We start from the raw sequence: 22,946 nt of genomic DNA, 5'->3' as shown, positions 1-22,946 counted from the left end.
AGTTTGGCAATGCCGGCATTCAGAGCCAGTGCTCGGGGATGGTTTGCCGAGTATGGCCGCTTTTTCTCCCATGCCTGTGCTACCGATTGCTGGTGAGTGGCCTGGGAGTGTGCTGATGACTGCGAACGTGGTTCAGTGGGTGGAATTTCACTGGGTCTCTGGACAACAGTGGCAGAGGTTCTTCCATGGCGTTCCAGTGAGGAAGCCGAACCAGCTGTGTGTGAGCTGGAGGAAGAGGCCCCAACACGAGCTGAAGAGGTGGTAGGTGCTGCTGAAGGTTGGCCTACATCTTCAGTGTGTCTGTGTAACTCCACCTCGTGCTTGATACGCACATGTTTCCACATATTTGTGGTATTGAGGTGGCTCAAATTTTTCCCTCGTTTCACTTTCTGATGACACAGCTTGCATTTGACAAAGCAAATGTCATCTGCAACTGTGTCAAAAAAAGACCACGCACTGCAAGTCCTGGGAGCGCCCGTTTTCTGTTTTGGAAGAGGATTGCTCCTCACGGGTGCCAAAGTGGAGGCTACAGGCAACCAAGTCTGCCCCCGCCCTCTCCCTCCTCTTTTGGCCGTTCGGGGAATCTCTTCCTCAGAGCTGCTCCCACCACCTTCCTGTGGCTGACGCCATGATGGGTCAAGGACTTCATCATCTACACTCCCCTCTTTAAGCACCGGCTGGTCCTGGGTTGTCTCGCCAGCACCGTACGCACCAGAAATTGGCAACTGAGTCTCATCATCATCAGATGAGCACTGAGGTGTGCTGACAATAGGCACTAGCCCACCCACCTCTTCAGATTCAGAGGGACAAAGCAGTTGCGCATCACTGCATACTCCCTCCTCTTCACGCTCTAGAATGCTGCTTGGCTGGCCACCTCTTTCCAAGCCAACAGATTCTGAGAACAGAAGTAAAGATTGAGATGGCTCCTGTCCAGGGCTCTCAGACTGCCTGGGCAATTTGGCAGGTGGTGAAGAGACAGATGGTTGCTCTTCAGTGCTCTGGCCCTGGGAGGATGCGGAAGTCATTGAAGTGGATGCGTTAGCTGCCATCCATCCGACAACTGCTTCAATTTGTTCGTCACGCAGCAGCGGGGTACGGCGAGGTCCTACAAAGCTGCGCATGAAGGACTGTTGCCTGGTAAAAGTGGGGGATGCCGGGTCACTGGTGGCCGCAGCAGACACCGAATCCCCACGTCCTCTCCCTGCTGAATCCCCCCGTCCTCTCCCTGCTGAAACTCCACGGCCACGACCACGTGCCTTACTCCCTGCCTTCTTCATCTTGGTAGACTGATAAAGATAGGCAGAAAAGTAAAAAAGGGGTGGCTTAGTGTTCTTATTCCTGAACACCTGCTAACCAGTATAAGAAACACTAATTTTGCTAAGAGTGTGTGTACTACACTTTAATATGATCTAATGTGGCCTACACAACTCTAAAGTGGAGTGTTTGGTGAACTTTATTTCCTTTTTTTGGGGGGGTGGGGAAAGAAAAGGATGTGACCAAAGTTTGAAAGCTATAGTATCACAAACTTTTTGGAGCGATTACAATGCAGGAAGCTAACCTACAATGCAATTGATGAGGCTCCAAAAAGTAGGGTGATACTAGTCTGGCTGGCCCTGAAGGGCACAAGCCAGCAAAAAGGCTCCTCTATCTAATCCTACATAGTGTTTGCAACCAACCAATGACAATGGATGTGGATGGAAGCACACTAATATAGGAGCAAAAATCTGGACAAATTGGCTGCATAAAAAGGACTATGTATGAGGCAGTGATGCACGCTGAGCGGACAACAACCAGCGGTGGCTGTAGAACACACTGCAAGGAGAGCTGCACTCACACACAGAGAGACCTATCAGACAGCCAAAAACAGTGCAGAGAAATGGGCTATAGCACTGAAAGGCTGCTGAAAGGCTCCGCTGTCCACTCCTTTAGTGTTTGCAACCAACGTATATGGATACGTATGGAAGCACACTATACAGGAGAAAAAAAAAGCAGCAATAAAAGAAAACTGTGTATGAGGCAGAGACATGCTGGGCGGCCTACAAGCAGACGTGCCTGCAGGACACACTACACAGCGTGGGTCTGCACTCACACAGCCCTTGCAGACAGCTATTAAAACAGCGTTGCTGGGCTACAAAAATGCTACAGTGGTGGATTATGTAGCCTGGGTAGAGCAATAGATATGTTTGATGATCGCTATTTCTAACTGTCCCTCACTGAATTCACAGCAGAGTGAACCCGAAATGGCGGCTGCTGCGGTTTTTATAGTGCATCATGACATCATTTCAGCAGCCAATCACAGCCATGCCAGTAGTTAACATGCCTACATGCCTAACAGGATGTGCCCACACTTCTGAGGATCCCCATTGGCTGAATCAAATCGAGCGGGCTCCTAGCATTATGGGAACTTCCGATTCCGGTATTCGATATGAAAAAAGTATCTGAACTAAGTATCGGAATTCCGATACAGCTAATATCGGCCGATACCCGATACTTGCGGTATCGGAATGCTCAACACTAGTCAGCACGCATTAAGAAAAGCATCGCATTAGCTAAGCATCTAGCAGTTACTCCATGACATGGAATTAACATCCACCTTCTCTCTTCACACAGGTAACCATATTATTCAACTTCTGATCTGCACCAGCCTGCATGTATCTCCATTCAATGTTAGCAAGCAGTGTGAATGGTAACCATATTATTCAACTTCTTTGCTATAATTCATCTGTTACATTATTCTCAGGACTTGCTGCTGTATATCTATGGGGGGGAATCACTGGAGATGTTATCTCAGGAGAAGTGTTTTAGCATAGAGATGGTATCACGACTGGCTCTTTGATCATCTTTTGCACACCAAGAGGTGCTGAGCAGCTGTTGCAAACTTATAACTAAGCAGCTCCCACAATCCCTCTCTCTTGGCCCTGTAGTGGGGTGTATCCCTTCAAATCTGGAGGTTGCAGCCAATCTGTAATGGCTTGGACCTTTTTCGGATCCATGTGGAATCCCTCCCCAGACACAATCAAACTCAAAAAGTATAATTCTTGTACAAAGAATGAACATTTCTCCAATTTGGCATACAAATGATTTTCCATGAGTCTCATAAGCACCATACGCAGATGGTGCAAGTGAGTTTGACTCTCCGTGGAATACACCAGAATGTCATCCAAGTAGATAACCACAAAACGCCCAATTAGATCCCAAAAATGACATTAATGAAATTCTGGAAAATACAAGAAGCGTCAGTGAGCCCGAAGGTCATGACCAAATTTTCAAACAACCCCTCAGTCGTAAGGAAGGCCGTCTTCCACTCATCCCCTTCCCGGACCATTATGAGATTATAGGCCCCTCATAAATTAAGTTTAGAGAACCATTTGGCCCTGGTAAGATGGTTACATAAATCTGGAATAAGGGGAAGAGGGTATGTGTTTTTCACTGTAAATTTGTTCAGTTCCCGAAAGTCGAGGCACGTCCGCAAACCACCATCTTTTTTTACAAAGAAACCCCCGCTACCACAGGCGAGACAGAAGGGCAAATAGTCCGCAAACCACCATCTTTTTTTACAAAGAAACCCCCGCTACCACAGGCGAGACAGAAGGGCAAATATGCCCCTTGCGGAGACTCTCGGTAATATACTCCTTCCTTGCTTGGTGCTCAGGCCAAGACAAATTAAATAGACGAGCCTTAGGTAACTTGGCTCCTGGGATCAACTCAATGCCACAATCGTAGTGTCTGTGTGGTTGTAGCGACTCAATGTCACTTTCAGAAAACACATCTTCAAAGTCCTTCAGGTACTCCGGAATACCCTCCAAACTGACAGACGACACTGATACAGATTTTAAAGGGGTGAATAATGGCCCCACATTAAAACACAAGCCGTTAGCCTTACACCCCCACTGGATTATTTCTCCATTAACCCAATCAATGTTAGGGTTGTGGCATTGAAGCCAAGCCATCCCTAACACCAGACCTGCAGGCAAATTATTTAAAACAAAACAGCTCAACTTTTCCATGTGAGCAGAACCCACTCTCAGGGAGTAAACCTCAGTCATGAAACAGATTCCTTCTCACGTGAGAGGAGAGGAGTCAATGGCCACAATTTTGACTGGAGATTCAAGCATGACTGTCCCTATCTTATTAAGTGTTACCACACTAGCGTCAATCAGATTAATGGTAGAACCACAGTCAACAGAAGCGGTAGTCATAACAGGACCAGCAGCAAGCTCCAAATCCCCCTTGAGAAGGATTTTAGCAAGTGAGGAAAAAATTACCTGGGAGTCTGGGCAAACTCCTTGACCATTACCCAGACTTAGGCGATTCCTGACATCTTTGCTGACGAAGGACAAGAGGGACAGTCCCTTTTCTAATGTCTAGAGGCTCCACAGTAGAAGCATAGTAGGTTGTTTCGGCGTCATCTACTCTCTCTTTCTTTCAACGAGACAGCACCAAACTCCATGGGTTCAGGTGTGGACACAGTGTTGCCCAGGTTGGAGTATAAAAGGGTCTCCTGCTGCTTCACTCCTTTAGCATGGAGCTTTCAGTTCATGCAAATCGCCTGAGTCATGGCGTCCTCCAAAGTATCATGGGGAGGATGTAATGCCAGAGCATCCTGTAGATGGTAGGAAAGGCCCCTATGGAACAATCCCCTCAGGGCAGCCTCATTCCATGATATCTCTGCAGCCCAGCACCTAAATTCAGAGCAGAACCATTCCGCTGAGTGCTTCCCCTGTGCCACACTCATCACATATCCTCAGCCAGACGCACTCTATCAGGCTCATCGTAAATGTGCCCCAGAGCCTCAAAAAATGAACCTACAGACATACGTTCAGGTGCGGAAGGAGACAGAGAGAAAGCCCATGCCGGCGGAGCCCTCATTAACAAGGACATAACAATCCCTACCCTCTGCATTTTGTTCCCTGAGAAGTGTGGACACAACTCAAAAAACAATTCACATCCCTCTTTGAAAGTTCTAAATAATATTTTATCCCCGTAAAATTGGTCAGGCAACTTCACCGGAGGTTCTGGAGCTACTAAGAAAGCATCAATGGTGCCCCTGACAGAACCAAACCCTGAAGGGCGCGCGCCATATCTCTTAGCACCTGTTGGTGCGACCGAGCCAAAGCTCGCTGCTCCATAGACAGCTTCTGCATCATCTGAGCGAGGATATTCACCTGCTCAGAAAGAGCATGCAGCAAATCCATAACCAAGGGAAAAAAAGGGTGCAAATCATGTTTAAATGTTATGGTCAGTAATAAGTTAACCACCCACTGCACAACCTACCGCAGGGGGCTGCACACTGAAATAAGAGAGGTGACTGGGGAATGAAAGTGAATTACTAGCTTTGGTTCTCCTTGCTCTATAACGTAGTTTTACATCTCCTGGGGGTTAAATTAACGCTACTGTTCGGGTTGGACCCTGACCTGATATTAAGCACAATTAGAAAAGTGGCTGGTGGCAACGAAGCGTGTTCTGGGCTTTTGGGGAGACTCTGGCATTGACGGACAGGGATTGATACGTGTATATCCCGCCTGTGATGGGATTAGTCAGTTCCTTCACTGCAGCGGACTCAATCGCCAGTACACAGTAAGGCAGCCTTTCTGGCGACTACTTATCCTAGGTGCAGTACCCTGACTGACCTGAGGGTAAGGGGGGCACCAGAGAGCTGCAAGTTCCAAACTGGAACTGCAAAGTGGGATAATAAATTCCCCTATGAAGGAATTGAGGGCAACCAAACCCCCCAGTTTGTGACAAATTGAATTATAGGGTGGGAGGGATGAAATATACCCCCTGGGATTCCTGACATATTGTTGGAAGCAGTGGGATATACAAATAGATCCCACTGTAGTTCATGACATATGGGTGGCAGCGGTGGGATATAAAAATAGATACCCCCTGTAGTTCATAACGTACGATATCAAATGCTTTGGAAAAATCAAGATATACCACGTCCAATGACTCACCTTGGTCCATTCTATAGCTTACCTCTTCATAAACGCTGATTAGAATGGGTTGACAGAAGCGATTCCTTATAAACCCATGCTGATATGGAGTTACACAGTTGTTCTCATTGAGATAATCCAGAATAACATCCCTCAGAAACCCTTCAAATATTTTACCTACAATAGAGGTTAGACTTACTGCCCTATAATTTCCAGGGTCATTTTTAGAAACCTTTTTGAATATTGGTACCACATTTGCTGAGCGCCAGTCCTGTGGAACAGACACCATCGCTATAGAGTTTCTAAATATAAGAAATAATGGTTTGTCTATTACATAACTTAGTTCTCTTAGTACTCGTGGGTGTATGTGATCCGGACCCGGAGATTTATCTATTTTAATCTTATTTAGCCAGTTTCGCACCTCTTCTTGGGTTAGATTGGAGATCCTTAATATAGGGTTTTCTCTGTCTCTTGATATTTCACCTAGCATTTCATTTTCCACTGTGAATACTGTGGAGAAGAAGGTATTTAATGCATTAACTTTTTCCTCGTCATCTACAACCATTCTTTCCTCACAATCTAAGAGTCCTACACTTTCACTTTTTACTCTTTTACTATTGATATAGTTGAAGAACAATTTTGGATTAGTTTTACTCTCCTTACCAATGAGCTTCTCTGTTTCCTTTTTGGCAGCTTTAATTAGTTTTTATTTAGTTTTAATTACTTTTTTAGATAATGTATTTTCACCCTATAGTTTTAGTTAGAGTTTGCATCAGAGTGCAGTAAGCAGGATTTTCATCTGAGTGCAGAAAGCAGGATTTGCTTCTGAGTGCAGCAGGCAGGATTTGCGTCTGAGTGCAGCAGGCAGGATTTGTACTTAGAGCACAGCAGGCTGGATTGTATCAGAGTGCAGCAAGCAGGATATGTACTTAGAGTACAGCAGGTAGGATTGCATCTAAGTACAGCAAGCAGGATTTTCACTTGAGTGCAGCAAACAGGGCTTATACTGTTGTGCGACCTTTCACAACATAGACTGTAAACGGGAAGGTTACTCAGGCACCTCCCCAGTGGTGAGGAAGCAGTATTTACACAATGTCCCACAGGTATTGACTAGGGAGGAAATAGCTAGTGCAGGCGCTGGCCCTTTAAGAGGGCGGGAGCGTCCGCGCACGTGCCCTAATGACATGGCTAGAGAACAGGCTGGAAGCATGGGAAAAGGAAGAACTATCTGCAGCATGGGTGAGCGAAAAGACACACAGCAGACCCTGCCTGTCAGAGCACGACTCCATCATGGTGTAAACAGCACCGCCCTTTACGCCCCCTCCTCTTCAGGCCATCGAGGAATTTACGTAGAGGAACTGGAGTGTGCATGTTCTCCTTCTGCTCCCAGGATCTCTCTTTGGGACCAAATCTCTTCCAGTCAACAAGGAAGAAGGTCTTGCCTCTCACCTTCTTCATGGCAAAGATGTTCTCCACTTCAAAAACTTCATCTGAGGCTGTTAGCATGGGTGTGGTACTGGGATCCTTGAAGAAGGGACTCAGGATGACAGGCTTCAGTAGAGATACAAGGAAGGAATTTGTAATCCGCAGAGAAAAAGGCAGCTTCAGTTTATAGGAGACCCGATAAAACGAAGATCTTGCTTGTAAGAAGGAACCTGCAGCCGTACGTACCTGGACGAAAGCCATACCTTGTCACGTGGACAGAAGCACAGAAGATCCAGATGCCTTTTGTCTGCATGTCACTTCATACGGGCAGAGGATGCTTTTAAAGTGGCTTTGGTGTCCTCCTACAACTTCACAAAATCCATAGAAAGAACATCTGCTGCAGGGACATCAGAAGAAACAGTCACCGGAAGGGCAACCTCGGGTTGCCAACCGAACACAATGTAGAACGGAGATTCTCCCATGGCTTCACCAATGTGATTGCTTCCCTGGGCTGAATTCTTATATAACAATCTCACCTAATCATTATGGTAGGCATTGACGAATTGCCGCTGGTAATTGCCCAGGACCTGGTTGACATGCTCCACTTGCACATTGGACTGGGGGTGATAGGCAGACGAGAAATCCAAGACAATATCCAGATGTTTACAGATAGCTCGCCAGAATCTGGAAGTGAACTGTGAACCTCGATCAGACACAACGTGATGAAGAAATCCATGCAGTCAGAAAATATGTTTGATGAAGCTGTCAGCCAGTTCAGCAGCAGGTGGAAGAGCAGACAACGGGGTAAAGTGCATTATTTTAGAGAAGCGATCCACGACTGCACAGAAGACGGTGCAACCCTAGGATACTGGCAAATCCGTAATGAATAATTGAATAATGAAGTCCATATCTAAACCAGGGGAAGAGTCTTGAGGAGATCATTTGCATATTCCCAGTGCCTTCTGGGATAAGTGAAGAGTCTCCGCGAGCTCAACGATCACTGGGTTTTGGCCGTTGCAGCTGAAAAGAGGAAATCGGAATCTTAGAATTTTGGCTCATCTTTCATCGTTTTTAAGAAATCTCAATATGGAAGAGGCCAGGAGCCATTTGGTGAGCTGCATTTCTTGCTACATGTTCACAGACTTGCCAGTGGAAAAGCCAAACTCACATGCCACAAATGCAAGCTTGTGTCCCTGTAGGAGGAAAAGTTGCAAAATCTCGAAGAGAGGTTAGCTACGTTGAAGATCATTAAGGAAGGTGAAGAGTTCTTGGACAGAGCAGAATTATCTCTTCATGTTACAGAAAGAGAAGACATTCGAAGTGCACCTGAAGAAACAGAGGAATGGAGACATGTGACCCAGAGAAGCAGGAGGATCAGGAGGCAGTCAGCACCCATACTGCTCAGGAACCAGTACCAGGCTCTCACGCAGGAAAATGATGAAGAAATACATCAGGATAAGACTTTGCCAACAAACAGCAACCTTGTACGCCTTCAGAGTCCTCCTGGATGGAGAAAGAAAAATGTTGTGAAGAAGAAACTGAGAGTGGTGGTCATGGGGGATTCCCTGCTGAGAGGAACAGAGGCCGCTATCTGCAGACTGGATATTACTTCAAGAGAAATGTGCTGTCTTCCAGGTGCAAAAATTAAAGATGTGTCTGACAGGATATCAGGACTCTTCAGACCTACAGATGACTACCCATTCCTGCTACTACATGTGGGGACAAATGACACCGCAAGAAACGACCTGGAAACCATCTGCAGAGACTTTGAAGACTTAGGCAAGAAAGTGAAAGAACTGGGAGCGCAGGTGGTCTTCTCTTCCATCCTCCCAGTGGATGGCCATGGAACAAGGAGGTGGAATAAGATTCTGCAGGTGAACAACTGGCTACGTCGATGGTGCCGTCAGCAACGATTTGGATTTATGGATCACAGAGTGAATTACCTTTATGATGGACTACTTGCTAGAGATGGGGTGCACCTCACGAAGACTGGAAAACATGAATTTGAAAGTCGCCTTGCTACACTTGTAAGGAGAGCTTTAAACTAGAACAACATGGGAAGGGAAGCAAAAGACCAGAAAAAGCCATACACCTGACAAATGCTATTGAGAACTCTGCTATTAGAAGTGGAAAGGAAGAACAAAGACGAAAGAATCTAATTAATAAAAATATTGGAGAAAGAGAAACCAATCACAAACTAAAATGTTTCTATACTAACGCACAAAGCATGGGCAACAAACAAGGAGAATTGGAACTACTAACACAGGAAAAGAAATATGATGTCATTGGAATCACTGAAACTTGGTGGAACAATACACATGATTGGAATACAAGACTAGAAGGATACAACTTATTTGCAAGAAACAGACTTGATAAACGAGGAGGAGGTGTCGCATTGTATGTTAGAAACGCGTATGTCTGCACAGAGATTGAAGCTTCAGTGTTAGGCATCAGATTCCTGGCACTGCACAGCGGGAATCCAGAGCCAGACAACCTGCGGTCTCTCATTCTCCTCCGACTGCTCAGACTCCTGCTCAGCATTCTCGGCGAACCAGGCATTTCCCTCAGACTTGTTCTGTGAGCCTGGATGTTGCTGCCACCTCTGGTGCAGCAATGGTGGCGCAACCTGCTTTGCTGGGAACTGCTCCGGAGGCTAAGTCCTCGTGCCGTGCTACTGGGCATGCCCGCAACTTGTCTTCTCAGTGGAGAGCAGGGGTCACATGTGCAGGTCCTATGTCGGATCTGATTGGTCCTTCCTATAGTACTGGAAGGTCCCGGAAGCGCATAGCTATAAAAAGCCCGCATGGCGGCTCGGCCATGCGCTAGTGTAGCATATTATGCTGTGTGTGTATGGTGATGGATGCATGGACTGGTGGCTGACTTATTTGAAACCCCTTCCCTCAGTTATTACGAATGGTGACAGATTGTTGGGTAGTCAGCTCCAGATTGTGGCAAGCTGCACGCCACTGTGCCTCCTGCACTGCACACTAGCGTCCGACGGTGCTCGGTCATTCCGGCGCCGTCGTTCAGCGGCCATAGTAATTGCCGCGCTGCAGTAGCAGCGTCCTTGGCGTCTGCGTTTGCAACGTCACTCGCTGGTTAGCCTGTGAAGTGAACAGGGCCAGCGTCCTCATAAGTCTTTTGTGTTAGCGACTCTGTGTGTTCGGGTGACGTTAACCCGAGCGCAGTACTTCACCTTTTGGTGCATTCGCCATTACTCAGCAGCGGTCTTGTCACCTACCGCACGGTGGACCCCGGGCGGCGAACGCACCCCCTATTATTTATATCTGGTGCGTTCCGCCGACCCTAACATTACACTAGCGCCAGGGTCTGGCGAGTAATGGCGGATAAACAGCGACTGCTGCAATACATCCGGCAGCTGCAGGGCAGGTTGGCGGCTCTCAAGCGTTCAGCCTCAGCTGCGGATGTTACTGCAGTCGCTGTTCAGGCAGCCACAGAGGCTGCCTCCCGTGTGACCACAGCCATCCCTGTCCCGACTTTGTCCCACCTCCCGCTGCCCGAAAAGTTCTCGGGTGATAGTGCTGCTTGTAGAGGTTTCGTAAGCCAGTGCTCTATACAGTTGGAGCTGCTGGCCGCCCGATTCCCCTCTGAGCGGGCTAAAGTGGGATTTATCATTTCCCTTCTGTCGGGCAGGGCTTTGGAGTGGGCCACACCGCTGTGGGAGCGTGGTGATCATGTGGTGCAGTGTGTCTCGCGGTTCTTAGACACGCTGAAACAGGTCTTCCTGGGACCACGAGTCACCCATGACACCGCGCTCCGGCTGCTGGCATTATCACAGGGCTCGTCCATGGTCAGTCACTTCACCATCCAGTTCCGGACGCTGGCCTCAGAATTAGAGTGGCCAGATAAGGTCCTCATTCCGGCATTCTGGAGAGGTTTGGCTGGCCATGTGAAGGACGCTCTGGCCACCAGGGAGATTCCCGCTACACTGGAGGAGCTTATCACTGTCTCCACCCGAATAGATCTTCGCTTTACCGAGCGAGGGTTGGAGCGGGACCAGTGTAGGCAGAGGTTTAGATTGGCACCTTGTTTTTCTAAACCTCTGGAATCTTCCGATCGGGCGTCCGAGCGTCATGGGGCTTCCCGTGAGGGATCTAGGCTCCGGTCCGCTCGAGCTCCTGTGAGCAGTCATATTTGTCGGCAGTCCGGTCACCGTGCCAACCGGTGCCCACAGCAGCAGGGAGAACGCTCGCGCCTAGTGGCCGTAGGAGGCGGCGCACTAGAGTCAGCGACGTTTTCCTCCAAGCTGTCCTTTAAGGGGACTCTTGGGTTTGATTCTTCCACTCTGGCGGTGGAGGTTTGCTTGGATTCCGGGGCAGAGGGCAATTTTATGTCATCAGCCTTCGCCCAACGGCACGCTATACCCCTGGTTATGATGTCTACACCAGTCACCGTCAGAGTGGTGAACAGCACTACCCTACCTTCACAGATAACTCACCAGACCGTTCCCTTAGTACTCTCAGTGGCCCCGTCTCATCAGGAGACGATATCCCTCCTCGTCATGCCCGAGGGTATTGACCAAGTACTTCTAGGAGTTCCCTGGCTGCGGTATCACTCCCCCCATATAGAGTGGTCCTCAGGGAGGATTATTGGGTGGAGTAAATCATGTGAGGGTAGATGTCTGAGGGAGTGCGTTCAGGTTGCCTCCACCGAGGTTCCCGCTGATCTCTCCTCGCTCCCCAAACACTATCGACAGTATGCAGATGTGTTCTCCAAAAAGGCGGCGGAGACCCTTCCACCGCATCGCCCCTATGACTGTCCTATTGACCTCTTGCCTGGTGCTGAGCCACCCCGGGGTCGAGTCTATCCCCTATCTCTCCCAGAGACTGAGGTCATGTCTCAATATATCAGGGAGAATCTGGCAAGAGGATTCATTAGGAAGTCAATGTCACCAGCGGGGGCGGGATTCTTCTTCGTCCAGAAGAAGAGTGGGGAACTACGTCCTTGCATTGATTACAGGGGTCTTAACGCCATCACCGTTAAGAATAAGTATCCACTGCCCCTGATATCAGAACTGTTTGATAGGCTACGAGGAGCGAGGGTATTTACCCAACTAGATCTGCGGGGGGCTTACAACCTGATTCGCATCCGTGATGGGGATGAATGGAAGACGGCATTTAACACCAGAGACGGGCACTATGAATACCTGGTGATGCCCTTCGGCCTCTGCAATGCCCCGGCCGTCTTCCAAGACTTTGTAAACGATATCTTCCGGGATATGCTTACCACCTCGGTTGTAGTCTATCTGGATGATATTCTCATCTACTCTCCAGATATTGACTCCCACCGGAGAGAGGTTTGCAAAGTCTTCGATCGCCTGCGGGCGAACTCCCTCTATGCCAAGTTGGAGAAGTGTGTGTTTGAGCAGGAGTCCTTGCCTTTCCTGGGCTATATCATCTCTGCCCAGCGATTGGCCATGGATCCTGCCAAGCTACAGGCGGTGATGGATTGGCAGGAACCTCATTCTCTCAAAGCGGTGCAGCGCTTTATGGGGTTCATAAACTATTATCGCCAATTCATTCCCCACTTCTCGACTTTGGTAGCACCCTTGGTAGCCCTCACCAAGAAGGGTGCAAATCCCAAGTTGTGGTCGGAACCGGTCTCCAAGGCCTTCTCCACCATTAAGTCCCATTTCGCTAGTGCTCCCATTCTACATCGCCCCGATGTAGACAAGCCCTTCATTCTGGAAGTGGATGCCTCTTCCGTCGGTGCTGGAGCGGTCCTGTTCCAGAAGGACACGCAAGGTCGGAAGCATCCATGCTTCTTTTTCTCCAAGACCTTCACACCGGCGGAGAGGAATTATGCCATCGGGGACAGGGAGTTGCTAGCGATGAAGTTGGCCTTCTCGGAGTGGAGACACCTCCTGGAGGGGGCTCGCCACCCTTTCCAGGTGTTCACCGACCACAAAAACTTGGTATATTTACAAACAGCCCAGCGGCTAAACTCTCGCCAGGCCAGATGGTCTTTGTTCTTTTCCCGGTTCCATTTCACCCTCCACTTTCTCTCCGGGGAGAAGAACGTCCGGGCCGATGCTCTCTCCCGCTCCGTGGTTTCATCGGAGGAAGAGGAGGAGGCGCCTCGGCTGATCGTCCCATCTGAGAGCCTGAGGACTGTGGCTCCGGTTGCCCTTGAGTCAGTACCTCCGGGCAAGACATTTGTCCCTGCCCGTCTGCGACCGGAGGTCCTCTCTTGGGCCCATTCGTCCAGAGTGGGTGGACATTTTGGGACAAAATGGACCTCTGAGCTTTTGGCGAGGACGTACTGGTGGCCACATATGGCCCATGACGTCAAGACTATATTGAGGCGTGCGTCTCTTGCGCCCGGAATAGGTCCTCTCGGCAGCGGCCCGCTGGGCTTCTTTTTCCTCTGCCGATAGCAGACAGGCCCTGGGAGATGGTCGGTATGGACTTTGTGGTGGGGCTACCCAAGTCCAGCGGCAGCACGGTCATTTGGGTTGTCACCGACCATTTCTCTAAGATGGTGCACTTGGTACCTCTCTCCCGGTTACCTTCAGAGTGGGGCCTGGCAGTCTTGTTCATCAAGCATGTTTTCCGCCTGCACGGCATGCCGGACAAGATTGTCAGTGACCGTGGCCCTCAGTTTGCGTCCCGTTTTTGGAGAGAGCTCTGTTCTCTACTCAGCATTGAGCTGAATCTCTCCTCGGCCTATCATCCCGAGACGAATGGGTTGGTAGAGAGAGCCAATCAGACACTGATAACATATCTTCGACATTTTGTCTCAGCCAGACAGGACGACTGGGCATCCTTGCTGCCGTGGGCAGAGTTCGCCTTGAACAATGCTGTGGCCGACTCCACCGGTCAAACCCCATTCCTCCTAAATTACGGTCAGCATCCGCGCGTCCCTGTGCCCATGCCCGTGTCTTCCACCAACTCCAGGGTGGCAGACTGGGCGGTGGAGGCACGTGACATTTGGGATCACACCCAGGATGCTACCCGAGCTTCCAAGGAGAGAATGAGGATCTCCGCTGACGCACACCGGCATCCGGCTCCAAGCTTCTCCCCGGCGACATGGTATGGCTCTCCACCCGAAACATTAAACTGCGGGTTGAGTCGCCCAAGTTCACGCCACGATACATTGGACCATTCAAGGTCCTTGAGCGACTTAGCTCGGTGGTCTACCGCCTGGCTCTTCCTCCACATTTGGCCATCTCGGACGTGTTCCATGTGTCCCTCCTCAAACCAGTTCACATGGCCCGGTTTTCCGAGCCATCTGCCGGATCATCAGACTTATCGTCTGACGAGTTTGAGGTTAACGCCATCGTGGGGCGCAGGTTTGTCCGTGGCAAAAAATTTTATTTGGTGGACTGGAAGGGTCATGGTCCCGAGGCTCGGACCTGGGAGCCGGTGGAAAACATTCACGTACCGCTCCTGATCGCGGCTTTTGAGCACGGTGGTGCTCAGAGGGGAGGGGGCCCTAGGGGGGGGGTAATGTTAGGCGTCGGATTCCTGGCACTGCACAGCGGGAATCCAGAGCCAGACAACCTGCGGTCTCTCATTCTCCTCCGACTGCTCAGACTCCTGCTCAGCATTCTCGGCGAACCAGGCATTTCCCTCAGACTTGTTCTGTGAGCCTGGATGTTGCTGCCACCTCTGGTGCAGCAATGGTGGCGCAACCTGCTTTGCTGGGAACTGCTCCGGAGGCTAAGTCCTCGTGCCGTGCTACTGGGCATGCCCGCAACTTGTCTTCTCAGTGGAGAGCAGGGGTCACATGTGCAGGTCCTATGTCGGATCTGATTGGTCCTTCCTATAGTACTGGAAGGTCCCGGAAGCGCATGGCTATAAAAAGCCCGCATGGCGGCTCGGCCATGCGCTAGTGTAGCATATTATGCTGTGTGTGTATGGTGATGGATGCATGGACTGGTGGCTGACTTATTTGAAACCCCTTCCCTCGGTAATTACGAATGGTGACAGATTGTTGGGTAGTCAGCTCCAGATTGTGGCAAGCTACACGCCACTGTGCCTCCTGCACTGCATACTAGCGTCTGACGGTGCTCGGTCATTCCGGCACCATCGTTCAGCGGCCATAGTAATTGCCGCGCTGCAGTAGCAGCGTCCTTGGCATCTGCGTTTGCAACGTCACTCGCTGGTTAGCCTGTGAAGTGAACAGGGCCAGCGTCCTCATAAGTCTTTTGTGTTAGCGACTCTGTGTGTGAACAGAGCCGCTCTTAGCGTTCGGGTGACGTTAACCCGAGTGCAGTACTTCACCTTTTGGTGCATTCGCCATTACTCAGCAGCGGTCTTGTCACCTACCGCACGGTGGACCCCGGGCGGCGAACGCACCCCCTATTATTTATATCTGGTGCGTTCCGCCGACCCTAACATTCAGAGACTGGGAGTTCTGTGGAAACTGTTTGGGTAAGAATACAAGGACAGAACAATGGAAAGGACACCATTGTAGGCATTTACTTCAGGCCGCCTGTGCAAGCTGAAGATTTGGATGAACTCTTTATGCATCAAATGGCCAAGTTCTCCAAAAAATATGACATAGTTGTCATGGGAGATTTCAACTATCCAGACATTTGTTGGGAATCTCTCTCAGGCAAAACTAACAGGTCAAGGAAATTCTTATGCTCTCTTGCTGACAACTTTATCTTCCAAAAGGTAGGGGAGAAAACAAGGGGAACTGCTACCTTGGATCTAATAATTATAAACAGGGAGGAAATGGTTGAGGAGGTAAAAGCGACTGGGACCCTAGGAGGTAGCGACCATGCTATTTTAGAATTTTGGATAGATAGAGGAGGAAGACCTGTGAAGACTCAGACGTCAAGGTTAGATTTCAGAAAGGCAGATTTTAAGGGATTCAGAAAGAGAATTGGAGGGATCCAATGGCTGGATATCCTTAAGGACAAAAATGTCCAGGAAGGATGGGAAATCTTGAAAAATGAAATTCTCAAAGCACAATTGTTAACAATTCCGAAAAGAGGGAAGAATAGGAAGCATTTTAGGAAGCCAGGATGGATGAACACAGAACTTAAGCACATGCTAAAAAGGAAGAAAAAAATGTTTATAAAATGGAAAGAGGGAGGCATATCTAAAGAAGAATATAATGCTGTCTGCAGAACCTGCAGGGCACAAATCAGATTATCTGACAATGAATTGAGGCTTGCAAGAGATGTCAAAAGCAATAATAGAGGATTTTGGGGATATGTCAAAAGTAAAAGAAAAGTCAAAGATGCTATAGGATTTTTACAGGATGAAAATGATGAAATGATAAGACAGGATGTTGAGAAGGCCGAACTTTTAAATTCCTATTTTGCATCTGTTTTCTCTCAGAAAGGAAATGTAACATCAACTGTTCTTCACTGTCCTATTAAGGGAATAGAAGAATCCAGGATATCTATACGCAGAAAGATAGTGAGGAAAAACTTAGCTAACCTAAATGAATTCAAGTCTCCAGGTCCAGATGAATTACACCCCAGAGTACTGAAGGAGATAGCAGAAGAAATTTTTGAACCCCTCTCCATAATCTTTGAAAATTCTTGGAGAACAGGAGAAGTCCCAGAAGACTGGAGAAGAGCAAATGTTGTTCCTATCTTCAAAAAGGGGAAGAAGGTGGACCCAGGCAACTATAGGCTGGTGAGTCTGACTTCTATACCAGGAAAGATCTTTGAACAAATTATTAAACAACATGTATGTCAGTACCTGGATAAGAATGAAGTGATTAAACAGAGTCAGCATGGGTTTGTAACTAATAAGTCATGTCAGACTAACTTAATTTCCTTCTATGACGGAATCACTGATTGGGTGGATCAAGGAAATGCTGTAGATATAGTATATCTTGACTTCAGCAAAGCATTTGACAAAGTATCTCATACAATCCTTATTGAAAAAATGACTAACTATGGAATGGACAAGGCAACTGTTAGGTGGATTCATAACTGGCTTAGTGATCGGACCCAAAGAGTGGTCGTAAATGGCTGCACATCCAGTTGGAAGAATGTCTCAAGTGGGGTACCACAGGGCTCTGTCCTGGGCCCTGTATTGTTCAACATCTTTATCAATGATTTAGATGAAGGAATTGAAGGTAAACTGATTAAATTTGCTGATGACACAAAGCTAGGAGGGATAGCTAATACTAGACAAGAGAGAGAGAGGATTCAAAAAGATATAAATAAACTGGAGTAGTGGGCAGCAACTAACAGAATGGTTTTTAACAGGGAAAAATGCAAAGTACTTCATCTGGGCAATAAAAATGAAAAAAGCATATATAGAATGGGAGGAATAGGCTTAAGCAACAGCACATGTGAAAAAGACTTGGGTATACTAAAAGATCACAGACTGAATATGAGTCAACAGTGTGATGCAGCAGCAAAAAAGGCAAATGCAATTCTAGGAAGTATTAACAGAAGCATACAGTCTAGATCACGTGAAGTCATTATTTCCCTCTACTCCTCTTTGGTCAGACCTCATCTGGAATATTATGTCCAGTTTTGGGCACCACATTTTAAAAAAGACATCAACAAACTGGAGCAAGTTCAGAAAAGACCAACCAGAATGGTGAAAGGTCTGCAAACCCTGTCTTATGAGGAAAGGTTGCAGGATCTGGGATTGTTTAGTTTGCAAAAGAGAAGACTGAGAGGAGACTTAATAGCTGTCTGCAAATATCTAAAGGGCTGTCACATTGTAGAAGGATCAACTTTATTCTCATTTGCACAAGGAAAGACTAGAAGCAATGGGATGAAACTGAATGGGAGGAGTCACAGATTAGATGTTAGGAAAAACTTTTTGACAGTTAGAGTGATCAATGAGTGGAACAAGCTGCCAGGAGAAGTGGTGAGTTCTCATTCAATGGAAGTCTTCAAACAGAGGCTGGACAGACATCTGACTGGGATGATTTAGCGAATCCTGCTTTGAGCAGGGGGTTGGACCAGATGGCCCAGGAGGTCCCTTCCAACTCTACGATTCTATGATTCTATATGCTGCCATGGACCAGATGGTACAGTTAATGGCAGGAGAGAATCAGCAGGTAGTCATCAGGGGAATTTAATGCGGGCACAAATTGGACAGGCAGCCATATAGACAGATCTCTCTTCTCACGGACGGCCACCAGTAGTGGCGAGAAATCAACTGTATTGTCTTCCTTTGTACTGAGTGTCCAGCCATCTTTGATGAGTGGCCCCACAAAACTCGCTCCTTCTCAGATTCAGCCACAAGGGTCTTTCCTGGGGGAATTCATGACAGACTGACTGGACCGACAGTGACCATTTTAGATGGTTCAATGAATAATTGTGGATCCTGCTCTTGATCCTCTTGGACAAAAAAGAGCGAGAGAGGGCATCTGCTCTGACGTTCTTTTCACCAGACCTGAAGTGTAAAAGAGAGTTAAAGTGGGCAAAAAATAAAGATCACCTAGCTTGGCATGGATTAAGTCTCTGGGCAGACTGGAGGTAAACCAGGTTCTTATGGTCCGTGTAGATGACCACAGGATAGACTGCGCCTTCCAGCAGGTAACGCCACTCCTCCAGAGTCATCTTAATGGCGAGTAACTCTCGGTCCCCTATAGAGTTGTGTCACTCGGGAGCAGAGAAGGCCTTAGAAAAGAAACCGCAGGACATGCGGTGACCAGAGGAGGACTTCTGGGTGAGCTCAGCTCCAGGCTCTAACAAGAATGCATCTACCTCAAGGAAGAATTGTGTGTTGAAATCTGGGAGATGCAGGACAGGAGGGTGGAGAAGGACCGTTTAAGAGAGCGGAAGGCCTCTTCAGCCTCAGAGGAACAGTTCTTCAGATCGGCTCCCTTTTGGGTCACAGCAGAGATGGGAGCGGTCAGCGTGGAAAAGTGAGGGATGAATTGTTGATAGTAATTACCAAAGCCAAGGAATCGCGGAACTACTTTGACCCCCATGGGCAGCAGACATTTAAGAATGGAAGAGACTTTCTTGGGATCCATCCTGAGTCTGGTATCCAAGATAATGTAACCCAAGAAGGGAAGAAAGGATTGTTCGAAAGCGTATTTCTCATACTTGGCATAGAGGAGATTCTCCCTCAGACTCTGAAGAACCTGCCGAACTGCTCGTTTGTGAGAGGCCAGATGTGGGGAGAATACTAGAATATCGTCAAGATGCTCGACTACGTAGGAATAAAGCAGGTCCCGGAAGATTTCGTTGACGAATTCTTGAAAAACTGCTGGTGCATTATTGAGACAAAAGGGCATCACCCGGTTTTCATAATGTCCGTTCCTGGTGTTAATAGCCATCTTCCATTCGTCTCACCGGTGAATGCGGATTAGATTGTAGGCACCTCTTATGTCTAGTTTGATGAAGATCCTGGCACCTCTTAATCAGTCAAACAACTCAGACATAAAAGGAATATGGTATTTATTCTTCACTGTGATCTGTTATGAATAGGTCACCGAGGAGGATGGCAGGAATAGGCTAAGCCACCAGGAAACCAGAAAGGTTGGTAACTTAGCGGATTGCAGACCCCTAGTCCTAACAACACAACTAGCAGTAGTCGTGGGGCATACTCACAATGCCCTAGACGCCTTGCCACAGTCGGAGAACCATAGTATCATAGAATCATAGAATCATAGCGTTGGAAGGGACCTCCTGGGCCATCTGGTCCAACCCCTTGCTCAAAGCAGGATTCGCTAAATCATCCCAGTCAGATGTCTGTCCAGCCTCTGTTTGAAGACTTCCATTGAAGGAGAACTCACCACTTCTCATGGCAGCTTGTTCCACTCATTGATCACTCTAACTGTCAAAAAGTTTTTTCTAATACCTAATCTGTGTCTCCTCCCATTCAGTTTCATCCCATTGCTTCTAGTCTTTCCTTGTGCAAATGAGAATAAAGTTGATCCTTCTACAATGTGACAGCCCTTTAGATATTTGTAGACAGCTATTAAGTCTACAACCAGGCCTAAAGCAAGAAAGTTGAAATCCAAACTGCCCCAGAGTAGAACCCCAAAGATATAGATAGCCCCCAAACATATATTGTTGGTGAAACAAGATGAGTCACAAACAAAGACAGAAAATAGACTGAGCAAATAATGGGGCCCAAACTGTCTAGATAGGACAGGAAAGGAAAGACACTGTGTGCAATCACACAAAACCCCTAAAAAATCCAACACGTCTGATGTACAAAAAACACTGAGGTCTCACGACCTCTCCCTCCACTATATCAGCATTCTGGTGTGAACTGGCAGCAAAGCAAAAGAGACTAATATAACAGGAGACTGAACAAACTGACACAAGCTGCAACATATGGACCGGGGTCCAGCACAGCCCCAGCAGGGGGCACGCTGAACCCTCACAGCAAAGCAGAAAGAGGCAAAACCAGATCAGATCCAAAGGATTAGCAAATGAACAACTTAACTGAAAAATGCTGGATCAGGCAGGAGACAGCAGACCTCAGAATGCACAGGAAAAAACTAATCACCAACAACTGAGGGAAGCCTGCTCACTTATATCCTCCAAATCAGTAACCCCTGATTTTCAATCATAATCGTCAGGTGGCAGACTTCTATCAACCCTGCCAGCTCCACTACCCGCAATAACCACCAGAGGGAGCTCCGACTCCGAATTCCGATCAAGAGAATTCACAACAGTACCCCCCCCCTTGAGGAGGGGTCACCGAACCCTCATCCACGCCACCAGACCGATCAAGATGGGCCCGGTGAAAAGCAAGAACCAATCTCGGCATGAATGTCAGAAGCAGAGAACCAAGAATTATCCTCCTGGCCATAACCCTTCCACTTGACCAAGTACTGGAGTCTCCATCTAGCCAGATGAGAATCCAATAACTTCTCTACCTCATACTCCAAATTACCCTTAACGAATACAGGGTCAGGGGGCCCGCTATGGGAACTACTGGCTTCACAAACCTTTTCAACAAAGATTTATGAAAAATGTTATGAATCTTAAACGTAACTGGAAGAGCCAAATGGAAAGATACGGGGTTAAGGATTTCCAAAATCTTATAAGGTCCTATGAACCTTGGCTTGAATTTTGAAGATGCAACCTTCATAGGAATATTTTTTTAGGACAACCAAACCATATCACCCACTTTAAACTGGGGACCAATGGTCCTATGCCGGTTGGAAAACCGTTGGGCCTTTTCCTGAGAGTGGGACAACTTATCCACTACTTGGTCCCAAATCTGCTGCATTCTCTCTACCACAGAATCCACACTTGGGCAGGCCGAAGCTTACACCTGCCCCGAATAAAATAGAGGATGAAACCCAAGGTTACAGAAAAAAAGGAGACATCGAAGTGGCAGAACTAGCCCTATTGTTTAGCGCGAATTCTGCCAAGGACATAAATGAGACCCAGTCATCTTTGTCAGCAGATATGAAACATCTCAAATAGAATTTCAAAGTCTGGTTTGTTCTCTCAGTCTGCCCATTGGTCTGAGGATGAAATGCAGAGGAGAAAGATAACTGATTTCCCAGTTTGGAACAAAAAGCTCTCCAAAATCTGGAAACCAACTGGACTCCTCTTTCTGACACAATGTTCTCAGGAATCCCGTGCAAACGAACCACCTGTTGTAAAAACAAGGGCACAAACTCAGAAGAAGATGGCAACTTTGGGAATGGTACAAGATGGACCATCTGAGAAAATCTATCACAGATCACCCAGATAACAGTCATTCTCTGAGAGACAGGGAGATCAGAAATAAAATCCATTGAGATATGGGTCCATGGCCTCTTGTGCACTGGCAGGGGCATCAACAAACCTCTAGAATGAGAACAGGGCTTGGACTGAGAACAAGTCCCACAGGACTGCACAATATTCCTGACATCACGAGATAAGGCACGCCACCAAAAAGACCGACTCACCAAATCTCTGGTACAAAAAATACCCGGATGACCAGTTAACGTGGAGCAATGAATTTCAGACATTACTCTTCTCCTCCACTGGTCAGGGACATACAATTTTCCCATAGGGCATCTTTCAGGTTTGTCCTCCTGAAATTCCTCCAGGGCACATCTCAAATCAGGTGAGATGGCGGAAAGAACTACACACTCATTTAGAATGGTAGTAGGCTCGGTCACATCAAGAGAATCTGCAAAGAAATTCCTAGAAAGGGCGTCCCCCTTAACATTCTTAGTGCCTGGAAGAAAGTAGACCACAAAATTAAAGCGCATAAAAAACAAGGCCCACCCAGCCTGTCTAGGGTTCAGGCGCTTGGCTGATTCAAGATAAATCAAATTCTTGTGGTCAGTGAGGACCACAACTTGGTATCTAGCTCCCTCCAATCAATGTCTCCACTCTTCAAATGCCCACTTCATGGCCAACAATTCCCAATTCCCCATGTCATAATTACATTCAGATGGGGTAAATTTTCAAGAAAAGAAGGCACAGGGATTCATCTTAGAGGTTACCGGATCTCTTTGAGACAAAATGGCTCTTGCACCAATCTCAGAAGCATCTATCTCCATCTGAAATGGGAGTGAAACATCAGGTTGCCGTAGAACCGAAGCAGAAGTGAAGATCCGCTTAAGCTCCTGAAATGCCGAGACAGCCTCTGGAGACCAATTCACCACATCAGCGCCCAAATCCGACAGTGGTTTTACAATACCAGAAAAATTACTTATAAATTTACGGTA

Source organism: Dendrobates tinctorius, unplaced genomic scaffold (genome assembly GCF_039654945.1).
Source record: "Dendrobates tinctorius isolate UK_male_01 unplaced genomic scaffold, ASM3965494v1 ptg000332l, whole genome shotgun sequence".
NCBI lineage: Eukaryota > Metazoa > Chordata > Amphibia > Anura > Dendrobatidae > Dendrobates > Dendrobates tinctorius.
The sequence above is the reverse complement of the archived record's forward strand: the minus strand, read 5'-3'. Positions refer to the sequence as shown.